Source organism: Mus musculus, chromosome 8 (assembly GCF_000001635.26).
Source record: "Mus musculus strain C57BL/6J chromosome 8, GRCm38.p6 C57BL/6J".
In the NCBI taxonomy this organism is placed as follows: Eukaryota; Metazoa; Chordata; class Mammalia; order Rodentia; family Muridae; genus Mus; species Mus musculus.
This window is the reverse complement of record NC_000074.6, coordinates 41,383,204-41,389,180: the sequence shown is the minus strand read 5'-3', so window position 1 is coordinate 41,389,180 and position 5,977 is coordinate 41,383,204. Positions and strand designations below refer to the sequence as shown.

Below are 5,977 nucleotides of genomic sequence, written 5' to 3'. Positions count from 1 at the left end.
TCCCCACAGGAAAACAATAGTGATCTGAAGGGCAGCAATTTATCTAAAGAATTGTTTCCATATAACACTTCCAAACTTATCAGGCAGTATCACTCACTTAAAAACTCTTCAGAGGATTCAATGTCTTCTACTGGTCCCTGCAGGAACTTCACTCCAGTGCTCAGACATATACTTATATACACATAATTTAAAAATAAATAAGAAAAATGCAAAGGACCTGTAAGAAAAATCAAAGCTCTGGTAAAGCATTATGAGACAACGCCCAAAAATGCCATTGAGTTTGTTTTGTGTTGGCCGTCTACAACCGGGCATGGCGCCTACCCTTAAGAGTAGTTTGTATATCTCTCCCTAGGAGAGAACTAATTCTTTGATTTGTGAGTAGTTATTAGTTGAACATAGGTTCTGGGTTATGGTGTGGCTATGTGTCTACTTCCCCTCTCAGTGCTGGAACCCCCTTAGGCCCAGGTCTGTGCAGGCCTCGTGCATGCTGCCACAGTCGCTGTGAGCTTCTGTGTGCATCAGTTGTCTGTTTAGAAGGCTTTGTCTCTTTGGTGTCCTTCATCCCATCTGGTTTTTACAGTATTTCCACCTCTGCTTCTACAGTTTCCTGAACTCTGAGGGGAGGGATGTGATAGAGATCTCCCATAATTTAGGAATGAGTGTTCCAAGAGCTCTTACTCTCTGCATATTGTCCAGCTGCCCCGTAAATGCAGGAAATTGAACCCCAGTCCTTTGGACTGCTTTTAAATGTTGAGTTATCTCTTCAGCCTCCAATTAAAAACAAACATGATACAAATGTCCAGAAATAAACCCTTATACAGTCAACTGCTCTTTGACTACACAATTCAAGGCCAGCCTGGTCTACAGAGTGAGTTCCAAGACAGCCAAGGCTACACAGAGAAACCCTGTCTCGGAAAGAAAAAAAAAGAGAGAGAGAGAGAGAGAGAGAGTACTTCATCACATACTTTTGCTAGGAAATTCAACTTTAATTTTTTTTTGTTTGTTTTTGTTTTTGGAGTCAGGGTTTCTCTGTATAGCCCTGGCTGTCCTGGAACTCACTTTGTAGACCAGGCTGATCTCGAACTCAGAAATCTGCCTGCCTCTGCCTCCCAAGTGCTGGGATTAAAGGCATGTGCCACAACCACCCGGCAAATTTAATTATTTTTAACACACACACAAAAATAAAACTTCAGGAAGAAACTTTGGAGTGAAAAGTAGGTTTATTTTGTAGTAATAGTGATTCTTTTTATGAATTATCTCTGAACTCACCAAGTTGTATACAACAATTATATATGATTTCTGTGTATATACAAAATATTTCAAGGATTTTTCTTAAAGATAACCTAAATTAGAGAAGATAACAGAAGATGCATATTTCTGATACATTGGTACTAGTCAGTTTAATGAACTGTCTACTGCTGGGTGCTTTAAGAGGAGTTAGCTTTCAGTTCTGGAAGATGCTTGGCTCTAATGAGGACATGTGAATGGCGTCACAGGGTTAAGAGTGAGTGAAAAGAGGAGAGAAGACACTGCTATTCCAGAAGCCAGAGACACTTGAAGTACTGTGACAGCCATGTTAATCCCTTCTGACCCCTAATGACCTAGTGACCTGGTACCCATCTGTTAAATGTTCTTTCACCTCTGAACATTGTCATAAATATAAAATCCCTAATACATGAGCCCTTGGGGAGTCATATTTAAAGCATACACAAAGCATAACAACATATCAGTGTGTAAAGAATAATATTTATGACTTTATGACACAGAGAATGACAATCAAGATGTTTTCAAAAAGCTCATATTTTTTTAAATAGACAAAAGATCAGAGGAAAGCTCAGGCTTATAATGTTTGCTCATTTCTTCAAGGTAATTATCACAGACTCCTCAAACTACCCCTGTGAAAGGACTGAATACAACTGACTCATAAGAGCCCATGAGAGCATTCTACAATGGCCCACATTTGGAATCCCAGAACCACAAACAAAATTATCATGATTAACATCAGAGAAGCTTCCTCCTGAGGTAGATGGGAAAAAGTATCAGTGGGAACCTTTATCTGCTTTTGAAGTAGAAAGAATCACTTTGGTTAACTATGGGAGTATTTCACAATTGATATATTTCCCTCCTTGAGATCTTTGTGTTTAAGATACACATTCACAATCAGTGTCTAAGGGCAGTTTTTATCTTTTCTGACATGATTCTGAACAAGTGACATAAACAATTGTGGTTGGTTTGGTCATGTGTATGTTTTTTTAGAAATACAAAAACAAACCCAAAAATTTGGTTTTAGAGCTTAGAGAACACAAACAAACAAACAAAAAACCTCAAAAGCCACATTCTGAGACAAAAATAAGATCCTTGAGGCATTATACATTATCTATAGTTCTTCCAAGGTCCAACACAAATTGAAGTTTGCAAATATGGGCTAAACAGTGCCATCATGTCTACCTCTGTGAAGAAAATAAGACACAGAAAGTAAGAAATGAAGCAAGTGATTGTGGTTGAAGAAAGAGAAAAGGACGGGTGTGGAGAACCTAGGTTAATGTTTGAGTACGTTTGCCCAGGAAACCTTGTTGTTTGGATAGTTTAGTTTCTTCAACTCTGTAAGTAGTCAAGTGATTGTGATGTGGCTATTATGCATTTTCACTATGTCAGGCATTCTGCTTGATGTTGCAGATATGATGAAACATCAAACAATTAAATGATCATTCAATAATTAAAGTGTGCAAAGTAAGGAAAAATACAGGATATTTGAGAATTGACTAACAGAAGGTGCAAACATGGTAGAGAGATGTAGGTCAGGGAAGGCTTCCAAGAGAACGATGTTCAGGTGAACTCTGAGGGATGAGTAGAAATTATACACATAATTACTGGCATGGGAGAAAATATGCCATGTAGAGAAACCTTATGAGTATTCAGAACACTGAGATAGGATAGAACTGGTTTTAGATGAATTGTTTTTTGACTGCAAGAGAATGAGTCAGGGACAGTCAAAAGAAAGGAAGCCAGAGATGGAAGTCAGAGGCAATGTAGCTTCTAATATAAGTCTTGTCAGACATGTTGAGATTCTGGACTTGACTGTAGTTACTGGGAGACTATTGAACATCAAGCAGTAATATCACATTTTCACTTTAGAAAGATTGTTCTGACAAGGTGAAGTGATGTATACTCAGGAAAATTCTAGCACTTGGGAGACCAAGACAGGCCGACTTATGTAAGTTCCAGGTCAGCCTAGCCTCCATAGACTTCCAGATCAGCCAGTGCTACACAGTGAGACCCTGTTCCAGCAAAGAAGCAAACACAAGAAGAGAGCTTATTCTGTCTGCATTTTAGACTCTACAGCCATTCTACCCTGAATATGCCTAATCTTGTTGTCTACTTGCATTCTAGAGTATATTTTGAAGAGGAAAGTCCCAGAAGGAATTTATCATAGTGGTAGAAGCCAGAATTAGGGCAGCCTGGACTATAGTGTTGGCAACAAGAAGCAATGGGATTGTTTAGATATGACCAACTACCTTAGTCCTTATGATTAAATGCAAGAGATCAAGAAAAGACCAGTCAGGGCGACTCCCAAATCCCCAGAAGCAGTAGCATCTAATTTGGCAAATGAAGATTTGGAAAGGAGAGGAAGCTAACGAGTGCGATTTTGTCTTGTTATAAATTATATATGAAATAGCATTGGCGAGAAGAGAATCTAGACGCAGAAGACATGGGAGGAGATGAGATCAACTTGGAAAACATAGTAAGACGTGGAGACAGCGGTTGCCTTGGATTTGTAGCATGGCGTGTAGCTTATCATGGAAATGAGGTCAAAGAGTGATTCAGAATCCAGCAGAGTAACAAAAGCCATTAAAAAAAAAACAGCTGAAGGAAGAGGGTATGGCTCATTTTGCCTTAATACACTAGAAGACCTTCTAAAATGAAAATGGTCCTTTGTGCTACAGAGCTCGTGGGTCACCCTCACGAGGGTATTTTTGGTAAAGTAATTGGTTTGATACCCAGATAAGGAAGTGTTGATGGGTGGGGAGGAGGTGAGAAAATAGTTAATTTATAAGAGCAAAAATAAATGCAAAATGGTTTTGTATTACCTTGACAGGTTAGCAAGCTTTGATTTTTCTACGTGAGAATATTTTAAATTCTACCTAGCAATATCATCACTTTATTTTAAAATTCAAAAAATAATAATATAACAATAAAAAGTTAGTCCTTTGGAGAAGATGGTTGGTATTATTCATCTGACATATTGATCTGTAATATGATGTATGGGTAGACATGGACAATATTAGTTCATCTGTTCCTCCTCTTACAGGGGACATATAAAAATCTCCCGGTGATCTGATACTAATTCATGGCCCAGAGTTTGGTCATTTCTCACCTTCTTTTTTTTTTTTTTTTTTCTCTTTTGAGACACTGGGTATGCATGGGAGAGAGTAAGGTTAACAATAGGATCCAGAAGAGACTATTTTCTTAGCATCCGAGATTTCTGTTTATATTTTAATGCTTCAGTTACAACAGCAAAAGAAGAGTGGTTTCAGATGGGAGAGATAAGATCATAATTTAAAGCGCAGTGTTCCTGAAAGGGTGCAGCCAGGAATCCAGAAGACAGGTGGGAGGACTAGATTTAAATGGGAAAGACAATGTCATCTTCACTCTAGCAAGGAGCAGAAACTATAAAAATAGGACTAGAATGTGGCAAAGAATTGGGTACAGTATATCATGTCTGATTTTTTTAATGTTATTTATTTATATCTCATGTGCATTGGTGTTTTGCCTGCATGTATGTCTTGTGTAGGGGTGTTAGATCCCATGTAACTACAATGACAGACAGCTGTAAGCTGCCATGTCAGGGCTGGGAATTGAATCCAGGTCCTCTGGAAGAGCAGCCAGTGCTTATAACCAGAGACAGTTCTCCTGCTCCATCATGATTTTTTTTCCATATACATTTTATTAAATTTTTAGAACATGTCTTAGTTAAGGGTTCTATTGCTATAATAAAATATCATGACCATAATCAACTTGGGAAAGAAAGGGTTTATTTGGCTTACATTTCTACATCATTATCCATCATTGAAGAAGGTCAAGGCAGGCACTTAAGTATAGTTACCTGGAGGCTAGAACTGATATAGAAGCCACGGAGGAACACTGCTTACTGGCTTGCTCCCCATGATTTGCTCAGCCTACTTTCTTACAGCTCCTGGGACCACCAACCTAGGGTTGGCATCACCCACAATGAGCTGGGCCCTCTCATATCAGACATCACAGAAAAAATGCACCACAGGCTTGTCTATAGGCAAATCTTAGGAAGGCAAGTTCTCAACTGAGAGGCCCTCTTCCAAATGACTGAAGCTTGTTTCAAGCTGCCACAAAGCTAGCCAGCACAAGCAAGATCCAGGACAGCCTTTAACTTCCTGTATGGGACGACATTGAACTTCTGGTCCTTCTGATTCCATCTCCCAAGTGCCAGGGTTACAGGTAGCTGGTTTATGTGGTTCTGGGGATCAAACCTAGGGCTTTGTGTACATTGGGCAAGAACTTTCCCAAGTGTGCTACATCACCAGATTACAAACTTTTAACAATATTCGATCTACTAAATAGAACTCAGCAGCCCATGTGCATATATGTGAAGATAAAGATATCCGTGTTCATCTATTTGGAGTCTTACAGACTGGACAACAAAAAGACAGAAAACAAGAATACTTAACATATTTGCAATTGAATGGTTGGCCACAGAATCTAAACCCAAGAGAAGAAGGTAGGAAACAGGCTTATGACCTTAGAAAGACCCATCCAAAACCAGGCATACCTGATGGTACAACTTAGAAGCTACAAAGTCTGTTTAAACTTCAGCGCAGTGGTTTGCGTATGAGCTACTGTCTTCTATTTTTGTCTTTTCTCATTATATATAACTTTGCATGGGGATTGTATGGCTTACATAAGATTTTGTGATCTGGCCTGGCAATTTAGTGTAGTGACTAAG

General features: G+C 39.0%; 1 protein-coding gene across 13 annotated transcripts in view; it reads left to right on the top strand.

Annotated features, from left to right (window-relative positions):
- Window positions 1-5,977, top strand: part of Asah1 (N-acylsphingosine amidohydrolase 1) — a 56,999-nt gene that overhangs the window by 8,464 nt on the left and 42,558 nt on the right. For 2 of the 13 annotated variants that reach the window (XM_017312536.1, XM_030243256.1), the window contains one exon: window positions 1,867-2,022. The exons of the other annotated variants lie outside the window; for them this stretch is intronic. The gene's annotated coding sequence lies outside the window, so the exon portion shown is untranslated. The remainder of the gene's footprint in view (window positions 1-1,866; window positions 2,023-5,977) is intronic. 13 annotated transcript variants of the gene reach the window in all.